Source organism: Rattus norvegicus, chromosome 20, assembly GCF_021556685.1.
Source record: "Rattus norvegicus strain SHRSP/BbbUtx chromosome 20, alternate assembly SHRSP_T2T, whole genome shotgun sequence".
Taxonomy (NCBI): Eukaryota; Metazoa; Chordata; class Mammalia; order Rodentia; family Muridae; genus Rattus; species Rattus norvegicus.
The window spans coordinates 43178777-43197325 of record NC_141553.1 but is presented as its reverse complement, the minus strand read 5'-3'; positions in this window follow the sequence as shown (position 1 = coordinate 43197325).

The following is an 18549-nucleotide window of genomic DNA, read 5'->3' as shown; positions in this document are numbered from 1 at the left end:
TTTTAAAAAACAATAAGCATGAGTCTAAGCATGAGTCTAGTCAAGAGATGTTTACTTTTGTGTAAAATCTTTTTCACTGTGAGCTACTTGTGGACAGTTAGCCTACAGTGTAACATATTTAAGGTCCTCACTCTTCTTAAGAAGTAAGGTCACTCTCAGCAAAGTCACATACCTGCCAAAACAAATCATGTTTCTCCTGTCTTCAGTAATGGTATTTCTGAAGCATTTTAGCCCAACCAGATTTTATGAAGGCAAAAGGCTGATCATGTTAAAAATATGCCTAAATATGGCATTATTTTCTTTCACAGTATCATGGGAAGTTCGTACATTTCTGGCAATCAACCTATGATGTGCAGGCAGCAAACTCAGATAGTGCTTTAGTTATAGAATGTGTAATTACTTACTTGGGTTTTATTTTATGATCCTTAAGATGTTTTATCAGACACAAAACACTGTCAGATATGTACTTTGATTCTCTATCTTCATCTCTAGAGGAGAAATGAGTTTGAGTTTATAGGCAAAGTATGGGTAAGGGAGACAGGAGAGAGATGGACACAGGAGTACAGGACGTCAAATAAACTAGTAGAGTAGGAAATTAAAGCAGAAAATTTTCTGTTTGATCTTAGGTCTCTAGATAGACTCTTCAAGCAGTAACTGAAAGTAGAAGGCAGAGAAAGATTGATTTTGAGAGATTATGTTGAGCTTAGCATATGTGTTGGCAATTTAAGATCTACATAAAACAGTATATGGTCATGATATTAACCTCGAATCTTCATGTACATAACAATCCTTGAACTTCAGCATATATCAAGGGCTTGAAAAATACTGGCTCCTCTACCAGTTTTGACTCAGTACATATGAAAACTGTGCAGATTTGTTGAATTCCCATGTGCTGCTGATTCTCCTTGTCTGTAGACTGCACTGAGAAGAAATTCCAAAGCAGACCAGTTTGAAGTTGAAACGTAGCTTTGTCTGGCCATAGTATCTTTTTAAATCTCTTTTGCAAAACTGATTCTCTCTGATTTCAACCATTTTACACCTGTCTGCTTATATACAGGCATTTGTATGGAATACACGTGGAGAAAACTGTCTTATCAGAAGAGGATACTGCTACACACTGAGAAACTAGGTACAAGAAAGAAAACTGACAAAAGATAGACATGCAAGTCCTCATCCCTAGTAAAATTATCCAGAGTAGCTGTGTCATTCCCTCTTACTGGAGCAACAAATTCCCTTCTTTTCGCAAACCCAGGAGAATGTGTCCTTATTGGTTTCAAGAGAAAAGACTGGAAAACATCTGTTATGAGTTTCTGAGATTCTGTTTCCTCTAGGCTATTTATGGGATAATAACTGCTACTTAGTAAATGTTCCTTCTTTAAACTAAATAATAAGAAGAAAACAGCCAATAGTAATTATGTATTGTATTGCCAAAACCTAAATAATGTCCACATGTTCTAAATTTTTCTTGTTGTTTTATGTTTTTCTTGCTACTACATTGGATGTAGATCATAATGGAATGTATAACTTCTATTGATTTGGTAATTCTAACACAAGCATCAATCTAGTTAGAAACATTTAGAAGTTTGTAGAATTAGCCTTTGCATATGCACTGGCATGGGTAGTATTTAACAATATCTACAGTTGTGGGGCTTTTATTGTTATTGATTTAGAAGGAGACATTCGTGTCTCTAATTTTATCATGTTATAAGCAGCACTGAATAGCAAGTAAAGTTGCTCTGACAGCATTTTTTGTTAGTACAATGAAATTAATAGAAAGTAGACCACCTGAGGCACATTAATTAATAGTTAAGAGAAAAATTTTAACCTGTTTGCACTCAATTTTTCCACCTGGATAGATAATAGTATTCCATTAATAAAATTTATGGTTCTGTGATACCATATGCAGAGTGACTTAGCCTCCTGTTTAGGAGAGAGAAAACTTATTGCAAAATGAAAAATGCTCAAAGAGTACTAGATTATGTTCTCTCTTTTCTCTGAAATCTCTCTCTGTGGAATACTTTGTATTGGATGAAGATTCGAGAGCATCTGGTTTTCTGTGGATCCAAGAAAAAATTCAGACTGATAATGACTTTAAAACATTGCTCACCTCATACATCTCCGTATGGTATTATCAGTCTCTCTTTCTTTGTTGTTAATGGCTTCCTCAGTATCTTGTAGTGATAGTGGAGGAAAAAAAATGATGCTGAATATTCATGTTGTTAAATAGAACATTGTTTCCTTTTTGTTGAAGGCTACTGTTACAGTGACAGGAACATAGCAATCCACTGTTGTTGGAGAAAGATTGTAAATTACATGCCACTCATTTTTAAGGCATTATTTTAAACAGAAGGTATGGAGGGAGGGGTTTACTTTGAATCCATAGTTAAAAAACAGAATGAAGACTTAGGTATAAACCCCAAGGCTGTCATTTTCTAGTTTTTTTTTTTTTTTTTTTATTAACTTGAGTATTTCTTATATACATTTCGAGTGTTATTCCCTTTCCCGGTTTCCGGGCAAACATCCCCCTCCCCCCTCCCCTTCCTTATGGGTGTTCCCCTCCCAACCCTCCCCCCATTGCCGCCCTCCCCCCATAGACTAGTTCACTGTGGGTTCAGTCTTAGCAGGACCCAGGGCTTCCCCTTCCACTGGTGCTCTTACTAGGATATTCATTGCTACCTATACATATACAGCCACCCAATTAGACAAGATGGATGAAGCAAAGAAGTGCAGACCGACAGGAGCCGGATGTAGATCGCTCCTGAGAGACACAGCCAGAATACAGCAAATATAGAGGCGAATGCCAGCAGCAAACCACTGAACTGAGAATAGGTCCCCTATTGAAGGAATCAGAGAAAGAACTGGAAGAGCTTGAAGGGGCTCGAGACCCCAAAAGTACAACAATGCCAAGCAACCAGAGCTTCCAGGGACTAAGCCACTACCTAAAGACTATACATGGACTGACCCTAGTTTTTTTAATTAAATCAAATGACCACAAAGATCTACCAGACCTATTTAATTTGTGGCCCTGGCTTCTCTTTAGGAACAAAGACAGAGACTGTACATTTTCAAGATGTCACACAAACATGGACTTCATTTCATTTGCTGGCTGGGTGGAAGTTGAAGAGAGTTGTTGGAAATATAAAACAGAGTTTCCCACTGAGCTAACCTCATTTTCTAGGATTCTAACATTGCCTTCACCATATGTCCCATTGCATTTTTACAAAGACATCCAACTCTTGAGGTTATTTCTATTTCTAGTAAATATATGCTCCTCATATTTTTAAATTATCTATGAGCAAGTTAAATTGTCTTGGGAGGAAATTAAAAGTACTAATATGAAACAATGCTTGACAAGCTAAATTCAAGAAGAAATAGCAAGTGTAAAAGAGAAGTTTTGGAGGATATGGATGTGTTCAAATAGTTCATTATAATCAGAATATAAACTCTAGACTAAGGATCTTAAAATTACCTCTAGCGCAGAGCAGGACTTGTAGTTGGTCAAGGTCTATGAATATCATTGAAAATTTCAGTCATATGTGAAGATTTCTTTGAAAATGCCAGTTGGCAAGCAACATTTCCAGGGATTGGCCCTAAGGTGAGATAGGGAGCTAATTCTTTTTCATCTATAAGATAATTTCATTTCAGAGGAAGAGGAGGGAAAAGGGTGGATGATCAGGCGTGGGATGAGACAGGGGAGATCTACAGAGGGGCAGAAAATTGAACAGAGATGTTTAGCAGTGAAGAAAGGGGACTTGGGGATAGCCATTGAAAAGTCCCAAATGCCAGGAAAGCAAGAGGCTCCCAGGACCCAATGGAGATGACATTAGCTGAAACACCCATCTAAAAGGAGAGAGAACCTGTAGAGATCATATCCAGAGGTTAGGTACAGCTCCAGTTGATGGGGCTCACCCATCTCACACATATTAATACTGAATTGCTCCTGTCTAATGGAAATATAGGGACAAGGAGTGTAGCAGAGACTGAAGGCAAGGCCATCCAGAGACTGCCCCACCTAGGGATCCATCCCATATGCAGACACAAAACCCAGACACAATTGCTGATGCCAAGAAGTGCTTGCTGACAGGAACCTGATATAACTGTCTCCTGAGAGGCTCTGCCAGAGCGTGATCAATATAATTCGGATGCCTGCAGCCAACCATCGGACTGAGCACAGGGATCCCAATGGAGGAGTTAGGGAAAGGACTTGAGCTGAAGTGGTTTGAAACCCCTTAGGAAGAACAAGATATCAACCCACCAGACTCCGAGAGATCCCATGGACTAAACCGCTGACCAAATGGAGGGACCAATGGCTCCAGCTCTATATGTAGCAGAGGACTGCCTTATCTGGCATCAATGGGAAGGGACACCCTTGGTGTTGTGATGGCTTGATGCTGCAGCATAGTGGAATGCTAGGGCGGTGAGGCAGCGGTGGGTGGGTGAATAGAGTATCACCCTCATAGAAGCAGAGAGGATAAGAGGTTTGAGGAGGGAAACAATTGAAATGTAAATAAATAAGATAACCAATACTATATATATATATATATATATATATATATATATATATATATCGAGAGAGAAAGAGAGAAAATTTATAGTGATCTTTACTTTTTCACTAAAAGTGCTCGCATAATAAAAAATAAATAAAAGTAGTAGCAGAACTCTATGAAACACAAGTTCTCCTCTTTCCTATGTGGGCCATTTTAGAACATAAATTGCCTTAGACCAATAAAAACAGACAACCAGGGAGATATAGGAATAGTCCAGATTAGACAATTAGAAACCTGTTTTGAGGAGGACTGGCTAGTGGCAACTTAAATTCAGCTAGGATTCTGTTTTGGATGGACACAGAGGTGTACAAATGGATATTGCAAATATAATCAATCATGTTTGCCACACTTGTTTTAATTTATTAAATGAGTTAAAAAATAACAGTGAAATATGTTGCACGTGGTAAGTCACCCAGCTGTCGCACAAAAATGCTCATTTTCCCTTCCCCTAAATTGCAAGGTTTTTCGTCATAATCACTGTAAATTAAAGGACATGTTAAGTCTTCCTTGGCACTGGTGCTAAGACTTTGAAAACCTATGGCAGGGGTCATTATAGGCAGAGACTTAAAAATGGATTAGAACAAATCAAGACATCACCACAGTAGGTAAGATAAAAAGTAATAAAACCTGAATCATGGTAGCAATAATTAAACTACAAGACAGTGATGAATGTGAGTGTGTTATGGAGCCAGAATTCATAGGACTGGTGACAGACAGGAGAAAGGCTATTGTAAGGGCGGGAGTGACTCCAAGATTACAATCTGGTTGCCAGGGAAAAATCTGCTATGCTCAACACAGAATTTAGAGAAACTGGTTTGGGGGATGGAGGCCATGGCTTTAGCTCATGGGACTCTTGAATTTGAGGCTCTGGCAGAGTGTCTATTTAATTCTTTATAATGTTCCTAAGTATGGTGGGAGACAATCCTTTTTAGGTTATCTAAATACGGATGATAGATTTTGGTAAGGCCCCAGGAAAGACTGCATACCTCCAGTAGAAAGGCCCATGAAAGAAAAATCTTAAAATGCAGCACATTTCTTATTAGAATTATAATTACAGGGGTTGGGGATTTAGCTCAGTGGTAGAGCGCTTGCCTAGGAAGCGCAAGGCCCTGGGTTCGGTCCCCAGCTCTGAAAAAAAAGAACCAAAAAAAAAAAGAATTATAATTACAGCTATACAGATATGGCTAATAACAGAGGGCAAGGAACACATTATTTCAGAGTTATACAATGTCATTGAGCGGGGCAGATATTTCAGAGAGTTGAAAGGCACAGAAAAAGCCCAGGATCTGAAATGCACAAGTTAATGTTATGGTCAAAGGAACAACCACAAAGTTAAGAGATGGGAGGAGTCCAGAAAGACAGCCAATCCTGAAACAACTTGTCAGGGAGCAGTAGGTGGGAGTGAAGGAAGTCCATGAACACTTGCTCTGGAATCAGGGACATTCGAGATTTGTTGGAGAAGAATCAGTGTGGGAGAAAAGAGGGAAATACAAGAGAAAATACAAGGAAGTGAAGCAATGTGAGAAGAGAGTTCTCAGTTTCCAGCTACGGTCTCACTGACCATAGCAGCTCTTACAAAGGAAAATGGTTAATTGGGGATGGCCTACAGTTTCAGAGATTTAGTTCAGTACTGTCATGGCAGGAAACATTGTGGACTCCAGTAAAGCATGGTGCTACAAAAGGAGCCTGGAGTTCTACATCTGTATCTGCAGGCAGCAGAAGAGAGACACACTAAACCTGGCTGGGGAATCTGAAACCCCAAAACCCACCCCCAGTCAAACATTTACTCCAACAAGACCACACTTCCTATTCTCATTCCCTAAGTATTCAAATATGATTCTGTGGAAGAGCCTGGCATGGGAGGTTCAGAAGCTGACACAGGATTACATCATCAAAGTACAGGACCAGTTGAGAAGCCTTGGTTGGAGAGCTCCTTGTGTACTGACTGCTTCAGAAAACTGAAGAGTTAGGGATGCCAGTGGTGGTGATGGGGGCGGGGGTGGGGGGAGGCCAATCTGACAAAGGCACTAGGCACTTTGTTTTCACACCAAGAACAAAAAAAAATAAAGGTGGAGAAAGATTTGAGATGGAGGAGGAAATTAAATATGCATATAAACTGCTTCTTGGGGTGCTGCCTTCAGATCACCAGGCAGCAGGATTTCTCAGTGTTAAGAAGATAGAATTGTTTTCGAATATATAGCTATACAATGCTTGCCATTTACCCCCCGTTAGTGGCTACATATGAAGTTTTTCTTTTAATAGAAGATACATCGTCCTATGTCTTTAAAAAGAACTTCAAAGTATCTAAGAAAAGCATATTAATATAAATGACAAATATGAACGTATTTTATCATTTAGCATGTGAGTATTCGAAATTACTCTTTTTTTTATTAACTTGAGTATTTCTTATATACATTTCAAGTGTTATTCCCTTTCCCGGTTTCCGGGCAAACATCCCCCCCCCTCCCCTTCTTTATGGGTGTTCCCCTCCCAACCCTCCCCCCATTGCCGCCCTCCCCCCATAGTCTAGTTCACTGGGGGGTCAGTCTTAGCAGGACCCAGGGCTTCCCCTTCCACTGGTGCTCTTACTAGGATATTCATTGCTACCTATGGGGTCAGAGTCCAGGGTCAGTCCATGTATAGTATTTAGGTAGTGGCTTAGTCCCTGGAAGCTCTGGTTGCTTGGCATTGTTGTACTTCTGGGGTCTCGAGCCCCTTCAAGCTCTTCCAGTTCTTTCTCTGATTCCTTCAACGGGGGACCTATTCTCAGTTCAGTGGTTTGCTGCTGGCATTCGCCTCTGTATTTGCTGTATTCTGGCTGTGTCTCTCAGGAGCGATCTACATCCGGCTCCTGTCGGTCTGCACTTCTTTGCTTCATCCATCTTGTCTAATTGGGTGGCTGTATATGTATGGGCTACATGTGGGGCAGGTTCTGAATGGGTGTTCCTTCAGTCTCTGTTTTAATCTTTGCCTCTCCCTTCCCTGCCCAGGGTATTCTTTTTCCTCATTTAAAGAAGGAGTGAAGCATTCACATTTTGATCATCCGTCTTGAGTTTCGTTTGTTCTAGGGATTTAGGGTAATTCAAGCATTTGGGCTAAAAGCCACTTATCAATGAGTGCATACCATGTATGTCTTTCTGTGATTGGGTTAGCTCACTCAGGATGATATTTTCCAGTTCCAACCATTTGCCTACGAATTTCATCAACTCGTTGTTTTTGATAGCTGAGTAATATTCCATTGTGTAGATGTACCACATTTTCTGTATCCATTCCTCTGTTGAAGGGCATCTGGGTTCTTTCCATTTTCTGGCTATTATAAATAAGGCTGCGATGAACATAGTGGAGCACGTGTCTCTTTTACATGTTGAGGCATCTTTTGGGTATATGCCCAAGAGAGGTATAGCTGGATCCTCAGGCAGTTCAATGTCCAATTTTCTGAGGAACCTCCAGACTGATTTCCAGAATGGTTTTACCAGTCTGCAATCCCACCAACAATGGAGGAGTGTTCCTCTTTCTCCACATCCTCGCCAGCATCTGCTGTCACCTGAGTTTTTGATCTTAGCCATTCTCACTGGTGTGAGGTGAAATCTCAGGGTTGTTTTGATTTGCATTTCCCTTATGACTAAAGATGTTGAACATTTCTTTAGGTGTTTCTCAGCCATTCGGCATTCCTCAGCTGTGAATTCTTTGTTTAGCTCTGAACCCCATTTTTTAATAGGGTTATTTGTTTCCCTGCGGTCTAACTTCTTGAGTTCTTTGTATATTTTGGATATAAGGCCTCTATCTGTTGTAGGATTGGTAAAGATCTTTTCCCAATCTGTTGGTTGCCGTTTTGTCCTAACCACAGTGTCCTTTGCCTTACAGAAGCTTTGCAGTTTTATGAGATCCCATTTGTCGATTCTTGATCTTAGAGCATAAGCCATTGGTGTTTTGTTCAGGAAATTTTTTCCAGTGCCCATGTGTTCCAGATGCTACCCTAGTTTTTCTTCTATTAGTTTGAGTGTGTCTGCTTTGATGTGGAGGTCCTTGATCCACTTGGACTTAAGCTTTGTACAGGGTGATAAGCATGGATCGATCTGCATTCTTCTACATGTTGCCCTCCAGTTGAACCAGCACCATTTGCTGAAAATGCTATCTTTTTTCCATTGGATGGTTTTGGCTCCTTTGTCAAAAATCAAGTGACCATAGGTGTGTGGGTTCATTTCTGGGTCTTCAATTCTATTCCATTGGTCTATCTGTCTGTCTCTGTACCAATACCATGCAGTTTTTATCACTATTGCTCTGTAATACTGCTTGAGTTCAGGGATAGTGATTCCCCCGAAGTCCTTTTATTGTTGAGGATAGCTTTAGCTATCCTGGGTTTTTTGTTATTCCAGATGAATTTGCAAATTGTTCTGTCTAACTCTTTGAAGAATTGGATTGGTATTTTGATGGGGATTGCATTGAATCTGTAGATTGCTTTTGGTAAAATGGCCATTTTTACTATATTAATCCTGCCAATCCATGAGCATGGGAGATCTTTCCATCTTCTGAGGTCTTCTTCAATTTCTTTCCTTAGTGTCTTTAAGTTCTTATTGTACAGATCTTTTACTTGCTTGGTTAAAGTCACACCGAGGTACTTTATATTATTTGGGTCTATTATGAAGGGTGTCGTTTCCCTAATTTCTCTCTTGGCTTGTTTCTCTTTTGTATAGAGGAAGGCAACTGATTTATTTGAGTTAATTTTATACCCAGCCACTTTGCTGAAGTTGTTTATCAGCTTTAGTAGTTCTCTGGTGGAACTTTTGGGATCACTTAAATATACTATCATATCATCTGCAAATAGTGAGATTTTGACTTCTTCTTTTCCGATCTGTATCCCCTTGACCTCCTTTTGTTGTCTGATTGCTCTGGCTAGAACTTCAAGAACTATATTGAATAAGTAGGGAGAGAGTGGGCAGCCTTGTCTAGTCCCTGATTTTAGTGGGATTGCTTCAAGTTTCTCTCCATTTAGTTTAATGTTAGCAACTGGTTTGCTGTATATGGCTTTTACTATGTTTAGGTATGGGCCTTGAATTCCTATTCTTTCCAGGACTTTTATCATGAAGGGGTGTTGAATTTTGTCAAATGGTTTCTCAGCATCTAATGAAATAATCATGTGGTTCTGTTCTTTCAGTTTGTTTATATAATGGATCACGTTGATGGTTTTCCGTATATTAAACCATCCCTGCATGCCTGGGATGAAGCCTACTTGATCATGGTGGATGATTGTTTTGATGTGCTCTTGAATTCGGTTTGCCAGAATTTTATTGAGTATTTTTGCATCGATATTCATAAGGGAAATTGGTCTGAAGTTCTCTTTCTTTGTTGTGTCTTTGTGTGGTTTAGGTATAAGAGTAATTGTGGCTTCGTAGAAGGAATTCGGTAGTGCTCCATCTTTTTTAATTTTGTGGAATAGTTTGGATAATATTGGTTTGAGGTCTTCTATGAAGGTTTGATAGAATTCTGCACTAAACCCGTCTGGACCTGGGCTCTTTTTGGTTGGGAGACCTTTAATGACTGCTTCTATTTCCTTAGGAGTTATGGGGTTGTTTAACTGGTTTATCTGTTCCTGATTTAACTTCGATACCTGGTATCTGTCTAGGAAATTGTCCATTTCCTGAAGATTTTCAAGTTTTGTTGAATATAGGTTTTTGTAGTAAGATCTGATGATTTTTTGAATTTCCTCTGAATCTGTAGTTATGTCTCCCTTTTCATTTCTGATTTTGTTAATTTGACGCACTCTCTGTGTCCTCTCGTTAGTCTGGCTAAGGGTTTATCTATCTTGGTGATTTTCTCAAAGAACCAACTTTTGGTTCTGTTGATTCTTTCTATGGTCCTTTTTGTTTCTACTTGGTTGATTTCAGCTCTGAGTTTGATTATTTCCTGCCTTCTACTCCTCCTGGGTGTATTTGCTTCTTTTTGTTCTAGAGCTTTTAGGTGTGCCGTCAAGCTGCTGACATATGCTCTTTCCTGTTTCTTTCTGCAGGCACTCAGCGCTATGAGTTTTCCTCTTAGCACAGCTTTCATTGTGTCCCATAAGTTTGGGTATGTTGTATCTTCATTTTCATTAAATTCTAAAAAGTTTTTAATTTCTTTCTTTATTTCTTCCTTGACCAGGTTATCATTGAGTAGAGCATTGTTCAATTTCCACGTATATGTGGGTATTCTTCCCTTATTGTTATTGAAGACCAGTTTTAGGCCGTGGTGGTCCGATAGCACGCATGGGATTATTTCTATCTTTCTGTACCTGTTGAGGCCCGTTTTTTGACCAATTATATGGTCAATTTTGGAGAAAGTACCATGAGGAGCTGAGAAGAAGGTATATCCTTTTGCTTTAGGATAGAATGTTCTATAAATATCCGTTAAGTCCATTTGGCTCATGACTTCTCTTAGTCTGTCGACATCACTGTTTAATTTCTGTTTCCATGATCTGTCCATTGATGAGAGTGGGGTGTTGAAATCTCCCACTATTATTGTGTGAGGTGCAATGTGTGTTTTGAGCTTTAGTAAGGTTTCTTTTACGTATGTAGGTGCCCTTGTATTTGGGGCATAGATATTTAGGATTGAGAGTTCATCTTGGTGGATTTTTCCTTTATGAATATGAAGTGTCCTTCCTTATCTTTTTTGATGACTTTTAGTTGGAAATTGATTTTATTTGATATTAGAATGGCTACTCCAGCTTGCTTCTTCTGACCATTTGCTTGGAAAGTTGTTTTCCAGCCTTTCACTCTGAGGTAGTGTCTGTCTTTGTCTCTGAGGTGTGTTTCCTGTAGGCAGCAGAATGCAGGGTCCTCGTTGCGTATCCAGTTTGTTAATCTATGTCTTTTTATTGGGGAGTTGAGGCCATTGATATTGAGAGATATTAAGGAATAGTGATTATTGTTTCCCTTTATATTCATATTTGGATGTGAGGTTATGTTTGTGTGCTTTCATTCTCTTTGTTTTGTTGCCAAGACGATTAGTTTCTTGCTTCTTCTAGGGTATAGCTTGCCTCCTTATGTTGGGCTTTACCATTTATTATCCTTTGTAGTGCTGGATTTGTAGAAAGATATTGTGTAAATTTGGTTTTGTCATGGAATATCTTGGTTTCTCCATCAATGTTAATTGAGAGTTTTGCTGGATACAGTAACCTGGGCTGGCATTTGTGTTCTCTTAGGGTCTGTATGACATCAGTCCAGGATCTTCTGTCCTTCATAGTTTCTGGCGAGAAGTCTGGTGTGATTCTGATAGGTCTCCCTTTATATGTTAGTTGACCTTTTTCCCTTACTGCTTTTAATATTCTTTCTTTATTTTGTGCGTTTGGTGTTTTGACAATTATGTGACGGGAGGTGTTTCTTTTCTGGTCCAATCTATTTGGAGTTCTGTAGGCTTCTTGTATGTCTATGGGTATCTCTTTTTTTAGGTTAGGGAAGTTTTCTTCTAGGATTTTGTTGAAGATATTTACTGGTCCTTTGAGCTGGGAGTCTTCACTCTCTTCTATACCTATTATCCTTAGGTTTGATCTTCTCATTGAGTCCTGGATTTCCTGTATGTTTTGGACCAGTAGCTTTTTCCGCTTTACATTATCTTTGACAGTTGAGTCAATGATTTCTATGGAATCTTCTGCTCCTGAGATTCTCTCTTCCATCTCTTGTATTCTGTTGGTGAAGCTTGTATCTACAGCTCCTTGTCTCTTCTTTTGGGTTTCTATATCCAGGGTTGTTTCCATGTGTTCTTTCTTGATTGCTTCTATTTCCATTTTTAATTCCTTCAACTGTTTGATTGTGGTTTCCTGGAATTCTTTCAGGGATTTTTGTGTCTCCTCTCTATGGGCTTCTACTTGTTTATTTATGTTTTCCTGGAATTCTTTCAGGGATTTTTGTGTCTCCTCTCTATGGGCTTCTACTTGTTTATTTATGTTTTCCTGGAATTCTTTCAGGGATTTTTGCGATTCTTTCAGGCATTTTTGCGATTCCTCTCTGTAGGCTTCTACTTGTCTCTAAGGGAGTTCTTCACGTCTTTCTTGAAGTCCTCCAGCATCATGATCAAAAATGATTTTGAAACTAGATCTTGCTTTTCTGGTGTGTTTGGATATTCCATGTTTGTTTTGATGGGAGAATTGGGCTCCGATGGTGCCATGTAGTCTTGGTTTCTGTTGCTTGGGTTCCTGCACTTGCCTCTCGCCATCAGATTATCTCTAGTGTTACTTTGTTCTGCTATTTCTGACAGTGGCTAGACTGTCCTATAAGCCTGTGTGTCAGGAGTGCTGTAGACCTGTTTTCCTCTCTTTCAGTCAGTTATGGGGACCGAGTGTTCTGCTTTCCGGTGTGTAGTTTTTCCTCTCTACAGGTCTTCAGCTGTTCCTGTGGGCCTGTGTCTTGAGTTCACCAGGCAGCTTTCTTGCAGCAGAAAAGTTGGTCTTACCTGTGGTCCCGAGGCTCAAGTTCGCTCGTGGGATGCTGCCCACGGGCTCTCTGCAGCGGCAGCAACCAGGAAGACCTGTGCCGCCCCTTCCGGGAGCTTCAGTGCACCAGGGTTCCAGATGGTCTTTGGCTTTTTCCTCTGGCGTCCGAGATGTGTGTGCAGAGAGCAGTCTCTTCTGGTTTCCCAGGCTTGTCTGCCTCTCTGAAGGTTTAGCTCTCCCTCCCACGGGATTTGGGTGCAGAGAACTGTTTATCCGGTCTGTTTCCTTCAGGGTCCAGCGGTGTCTCTGGCAGGGGTCCTGCCGCTCCTGGGCCCTCCCCCACGGGAGCCCAGAGGCCTTATACAGTTTCCTCTTGGGCCAGGGATGTGGGCAGGGGTGAGCAGTGTTGGTGATCTCTTCCGCTCTGCAGCCTCAGGAGTGCCCACCTGACCAGGCGGTTGGGTCTCTCTCTCACATGGTCTGGGGGCAGAGAGCTGCTGTGGGCCGGGATCCCGAAATTACCCTTTGTGTGTATGATTTCACAGAGATACTAAGAGAGGCTCTGATGATGGTTTCTCCCAGATAGTTCCTTTAGCAGGTGAAACTAATTAGTTAGCTTAATATATTATAGCATTGGTTCAAGGGGATACATCTTGTCAAAAACAAAAACGACATTAGTTCTGAATTTCTGGTTGTTTACAAGCTTATCCCTGGGGCAGTAAGATGGCTTCATGGGTTAAAGTGCTTGCTGTCAATGCTGGCCACCTGAGTTTGATTCTTGGGATCCACATGGTGGAAGGAGAAAATCACCCCTCAAAAGTTTTCCTCTGATCTCCATGTCTATCATGACATATGAGCGCTCTCTCTCTCTCTCTGTCTGTCTCTGTCTCTCTGTCTGTCTCTGTCTCTCTGTCTGTCTCTGTCTCTCTCTCTCTCATACAGAGAGAGAGAGAGAGAGAGAGAGAGAGAGAGAGAGAGAGAGAGAGAATAAGGGGGTTGGGGATTTAGCTCAGTGGTAGAGCGCTTGCCTAGCAAGCGCAAGGCCCTGGGTTCAGTCCTCAGCTCCGAAAAAAAAAAAGAGAGAGAGAGAGAGAGAGAATAAATAGATAACTGCATACATAAAAAGCCATAGGCTTCAGGAAGTTAACATAAAGTTTTCTGGTGAAATGTTGGCAGTGCTATGAAGTACAGTCATGTTCTGCCACCTGAGGTGTGTCCCTCCTGTTTATTTCCAGACCAGAGGACTTCTATCCTCCACTTAGATATAGATAAATGGGCACAAGAGGTCATTGAAGAGTGAGTGGGTACTACAGTCAGACTCTGAAGTTCTATGTACGGACTGGAAATGGCAACAAGGGAAACAAGGTCTAAAAAAATAAACACAGGATACTGATTTGGTCCAAACTTCATGCCCAGTGTGTCTGTGTGTCCTGTGCATTGTCATAAATAAAACTACCTCTGAGCTATCATTTCTGCTTATGTTATTTATTTTTATTTGTGTGTGTGTGTGTGTTTGCACGTATGTGTGAGACTACGTAAGTATAGGCAACTTGTGTGCAGGTACCTGCAGAAGACAGAGGAGGGTGTTAGATACACTGCAGATAGAGTTACAGGTAGTTGAGAGTACTCAGCATGGGTCATGGGCATCCAACGTGCATTCTCTTGAAGATTGAGATGTGGTAGTAACAGCAGAGCCATTTCTCCAGCCCCCATTTAGAATTTCTTATGCTCCTTTGTTGGGAGAGAATGCATACCCTCTTCCTGTGCCTATGTGAAAACAGCACACAGCAAAAAAACACCTGGAAGATACAGTTTAGTTCTGTCAGCCTCAGAAGGACCAGGCAAGCAGACACTTTCAAGAGAGGGAAGGTGGGAGTCAGTCGAAGAAGAGTAAGTCTCACAGGAGGCCAAGTATAGGAAAGACCCAGGATTCCCAATGGAGAGGTGACATATAATAGAAACACCTGACATCTGTCCCTGGGTGACTTAGGACAAGACATGTAGCTACCATGTCACTCATTTCCTTGTCAATATCCACATGGGGATGGTCTTGTATACTAACAGCTTACCAGCTGATTCTTCAATTTTAACAGAGTTTCTAAGAGTTCTCCTTGTTGCCTTGAAATTAAAAGGAAACCAACTTCAACCCCTTAGCAGCACAAATAATTATAATACATTTAATCCTTTCCATGTAAAGACCCAGGGGAGCAAGAAAACTCCTCAGGTGTATATGAAGAAGATTCTTGACGAAAATTGTGAGTTTTGATTATGTTCACCCAAGTGATCTGCTTAAAATTCAGCTGTGATCAAGATAGAAGGAGAGTATATTCGCTTAGTCTTTTATCCTCTGTCATTAGGTGTTGTTTTGAACTGTTGCATGTAAGTAATTACTTAATGTCTCTAGGGAGATGTGCTTCTTTACAGGGAAAGCTTAGTTTTTGTACAACAGTTCAGGCAAACAAAAGAACTCCATTTAAGGGATATTCAGACTCCATGGAGACAAAACTGATAAGGGGATCCCAAGCCTGCCCAAGTCAGCACTAGTAAAAGTGGGAGTTGTTTGCTTGTTGGTTGGTTTGCTTGAACAAAGACACTTGCTATAGCAGTTACAGGGCTATTTGTGAGAAGCTGTCAGGGTATTCCTTTATGATGAGACCTGGTTCAGAGTAGACCTGCCCCATAGATGAGGCCTAGACCACACATGACTAAATCAGAAGTTATGAGAGTTATAGTTCTCAAAACTTGGCTTTCAAACATTTTTTTTCATTTGAATGAAACAATTAGACTTTTCATGTAAATAAATCTGGTATGATAGGAAGAGTCTAAGATTTGAAGAGAAGGGTATTACCCACAGCCTCTCCTAAGCTTCCTGGTGTTTTTCTTATTTTCTTTTCTGTAAATTAAGTCATCATAGTTGTTTATTGACTTGTACCATTATGCAAAGATCAAAGAACATAGTATGTGCATAACACTTTGTAAGCTGTTCTATATTTGATGTGCTAAGTGTTCCTGATTAGTTATGAAGCTTGTTATACAGTGTTGTTAGGTAAGCAGTAATTTCCATTGTCTTGAAGTTGACACCTGAAAAAACTTTCCTCAGTGCCTTAACAGTGTAATAAAACGAAAACGGTATCTAGTCAAATATACATCATAGGTAGATATATAGAAAGGGGTAGAAATCCAGAAGTATGCAGGAATCACACATTCAATTAATTGTCTAATATTTCAATTCCATTTTTAAAAATTTTATCCATGATTACCTTCCTAGGAGAGGACCATCTTTAGAAAGGAGTATTCTTAAGTCATTGACCTTGATCTGTACCCTGCAAAATGCAGGCATTGTCAATATTTTCAGCTTGGTTCCTAGCACAGCCTGCTCCCTTTCCCTTGATAAGCAAGTTGTACTATATGCACCCCAGAGGAGTGGGTTGGGCTTTTCCTTCCTGTATATGCACTCTCTCCTCTTCTGCCTGGATGGCTTTCCCTTAGACTAACATTCAGTATTCAAGACCTCTTCCTCCAAGCCTTTCCTGACCTGTTCATATTTTCCTGCGACCTCTAGCGCTCTCTTTTCTAATAGTGTGCTTCATTCTCAGAGAAACAGAGTCTTCTCTGGAATGCTTTCCTGACTGTTCTTAGGGCGTGTGCTAGAGAACCTCAGGGATAGACATGGCATCTGGCAGCCTTTCCTGCAAATGTCAGCTCTAGGTGAAGCAGGGCTTAGTTTCTACTCACTGAAAGCTCTCTGGAACCGGAAGCAATCACCAGTACATAGAGAGAGCACTCCATATGTGCATTTTGCTTGCTAGCCAATTGGGTAAAAGTTGATTGTTGGAGCCAGTGATTTTAAGACTCCAGTGCATTACCGTGTGGTAATAAATCTCCAGAGGTTTCTATTTCAGGAGAATTGTGGATGTTTTACATTTTTGTGTGTCACATAAATAGCATCCAGATGTATTGGGAATAAAAATGGGTGAACACTGTCATGTTCTGTTTAAATCATCTACAACATGGAATATTTTTTCTGGTAGTTAAGTAACATCAAATTAAGTAAAGCCGTCATCTTGACAGTTCAAATAAAGTTTGTATTGTAGATGGATTTAAAAACATGTTGCTGGAAATGTGAGTTTCATACCTTGACTTTCATGAATATGTGTTGGTCCTGAATTTCTTCAACTTTTCATTTTGTTTAGTTCTTCTCGATTGGAAACCTGAGATAATGGAAAAGTAAAGAGAAGGAAGACTCATTTCAGTAGAATTTGGAAAGTTTGTTTTGCAGACTCCCGTGTTACAGGCTATGGTGCTGCCTTCCCAGGGAGCTCTTAGGATGGTCCTGCCTTCATCTGCATGTGTGAACAGAAAAAAAAAAAAGCTCCCTCATCAAGTGCTGGCAGTTCAGTCAGACAGCACCTGCTGCAAGTCGAAGTACACCAGGAAAGTTGAAATTAATGCTGGTGTTTCTCTCCCAAGCAAGTAATTTCATTAACAAAATTAGATTTCTTAGAGGGGTAATTGACACAATCTGGTAATTTAGAGACTTGTCATTAAAAATTAAGCATATAGGAAAACAACGTGAACTCAATGTCCCCTACTAAGGCCCTGAAGCACAGAATCTAAAGGCAAAATTTTGTGAGATGGTGTTAGTCGAATAAAGATCATGTGGAGTCTTCGGGGAACATTTGTGGGTTCAGGAAGTGAAAAATCATATTATCACATAGCAATAGTTTGCTTGTGTTTAGGGAATATAATTTGATATTAAAAAATAATTAGATTTTTTTTGGAAGGTAGAACCGCCTTTAATTGTGAACTCTAAACTTTTCTCTTAGTAGGAGTTGTGACACACTTAGGGAATGTGGGAAGTATTACAGGAAATAATGTGTGATGTCTTCAAAGCTTCATGAGGAGAGAGAGGGTGAGTACTGTGTTTTGTCATGGTCTTCCTTTGCACTATCTACTTTAAATTTGTGTAGTGACAAAATTGCTCTTTCTCACAAACGTTGCCAGCCATCCAGCTTCCGTGATTAATTTCCTCCCAAGACCCTTTTGCCTTAATTCCGAAGCCCATTTGGCAGCTGATCCCATGATGCATTTAATTTGTTTTGGTTGTTTTTACCATTTGTTATGTATTTTCTGATATTCTTGGATAAATCTCGGTCATAATTCTATTTGTCTGGCTTACTACCAATGCAGAGACTTTCAAACAAAATCATGATAGTATTTAAAAAAAATAGGAAAAACTATAAGGATGAAGCTCTTACAATTTGAACTTGAGATATGCCCCAAGCTATAAATTCTAGCTTGGCTCCTATGGCTGCCATGTTTAGTGGTATGAGATAGTTGGATTATTGGGACTATAATCTTATCAATGGGTCAATTCTTTGATGGATTCAAAGTTGTAAGTTCTGTTGGGAGGTGGTAGAGATAAAGTAAGCCCTTCTTGAAAGTATCAGTTAAGGGGTTTGAGGTACATCTTTGAAGAGCTTGTTTTGTCTTTTGTACTTCTGCCTTCCTCTTCTCTCTCTCTCTCTCCTTTTTGTTCTTTATAACTTCCTTCTTTGCCTTCTCTCCCGCCTTCCCACCAGACACAAGAAGCTTTTC